Source organism: Halyomorpha halys, unplaced genomic scaffold (assembly GCF_000696795.3).
Source record: "Halyomorpha halys isolate HHAL.00 unplaced genomic scaffold, Hhal_1.1 Scaffold381.1, whole genome shotgun sequence".
Lineage (NCBI taxonomy): Eukaryota > Metazoa > Arthropoda > Insecta > Hemiptera > Pentatomidae > Halyomorpha > Halyomorpha halys.
In genome coordinates this window covers 458,643-460,387 of record NW_027112092.1, presented here as the reverse complement: position 1 = coordinate 460,387, position 1,745 = coordinate 458,643, and the positions used below count along the sequence as shown (strand labels likewise).

Sequence of the window (1,745 nt, the reverse complement as noted above, 5' to 3'; positions counted from 1 at the left end):
TGTTGGGAGCGAAAACCAGATTGGAAAAGATTGGAAAGGATTAAGGAGAGCTTTTTGCTCGAGAAAATTATTAAGTTGGGAGTGGACTAATCTTTCTAGTGGCTTGACCAAATTGTATGGAGTGGATATTGGCCTAAAGTCGGAAACCGAAGAAGGAGAAGGAACTTTGTTCAATGGTCGGACAAGGATATGTGATTATTACGCGGGAACCACGTTGCTCTAGCACTGACATCTAGCGATGATTCCGAAAACTTTTCAAACCACCCTCGTAATATGCATACCAGAATGCGAGCCGAAGGGAACTTATTAAAGGCTTTTAAGCTTTTATCTCTAATACAAGTCTATTGCTGCCGTTAGTATTAAGGAACCCACACACTGCTCACCGTAAAGTTTATAAATAAGTGATTACTCACCTATATTTTAGCTCTCGTGTGAACAGTATCACTTATTATACACTGACACAGTTTACCACAACTATTTTTATTCAAGTTCACTGAAAAAATATAGTCTAATGGGACAAGATATAACGTATGTTCAATTGCTAGCTAACGCATGCATACACCTATTATATTACTAACCCTTACCTATGTCGTTTGAAGAACAAGTACACAGTGAAGCTGCAATGATGAGAACTGTTTTACGCAACATGTTATTAAGCGATATAACTATTTACTGTGTTAAACATACATTACTTTAAAAGCTTTTATAAATCTGATAATTAACATTCATATGATAAGGAGCTTAATGCTGATATTTTGAATCTTTATCTTTCTCAAGGCCACAGATCGTGAAATATCCAACAAAAGCATGCAGCAAGAATTATATATAACACTAACAGAAGTAAGAAAAAATTAAAAATAATAATAATAATAAATGAGTAAAGAATAAATCAGGACCACTCGGTTGATAGCTTCAGTGACTTTGATAGAAAATCGGAAGCGTACCAGAGTGAAGGGTGAGATGACCGTTTTTATTTCTATTTCAAATAATTTTCTTTTCACTTAGTTTTACATAATTTTAACCCTACCTTAATTTACTTTATAGTTTCTTTTATCTTACAATATCAAAATGTTCTGAGTACATTTGTAATATGTAATAAAACTACTGTTTTAGTTTCTCTTTTGACCGCAATCCTCCTAGGCGTCTGAAAAGAAGATGGTCTCGATATCTTCACCTACATAAGTGTTATTGGAGTTCTATCAATGGGTAAATTCTTGCCAGCTGGCTGTGGCGGTCGACGTGAATGAAATGGGATCACCAACGTCTATCATTGGAAGAGCCCAACATCATGTATTGTTTATTATAATGATGTTTTTTGTTTATTTTTTTTTGTTCTTAATCACTGTTGTTACACTAATATGTAACTAGTTTTATTTCTAATGTTTTCTTTTTTTTTCTCCGAGTCTAACCAGGATTTTTTTATTTATTTTCTATACTTATTGTGGTTGTTATCTTGTTCTGTTCTTAGCCCTGAAGAAGGCTAGAAACTCTAGCCGAAACGTTGGCATAATTAAATAGATTATACCAACTTATTCCTGTTTTATTTTGATCGGACCCCTCGTCCTTCTCGTAAATCAAATTATGATTAATTTTTTTTTTTTTTTTTTTTTTTTTTTCTTACTCTTTCAAGTGTCAATTCTCATTTCGTACTAATGTGCAGACGTAGATACATTGATGAATTTAGCAGTTTTGGTAGGGTATGCGAGGATAATAGGACGGATTTTATATCTCATTCAATTTATTTT

At 33.2% G+C, this 1,745-nt stretch overlaps 1 long non-coding RNA gene across 1 annotated transcript in view; it reads right to left on the bottom strand.

Moving 5' to 3' along the window:
• The window catches only part of LOC106681998 (uncharacterized), a 13,908-nt gene extending 13,216 nt beyond the window's left edge, over window positions 1-692 (bottom strand). Inside the window, exon 1 of the long non-coding RNA XR_001343333.2 lies at window positions 585-692. This is a non-coding gene — a long non-coding RNA (uncharacterized lncRNA). The remainder of the gene's footprint in view (window positions 1-584) is intronic.
• Between the last annotated feature and the right edge of the window lie 1,053 nt (window positions 693-1,745).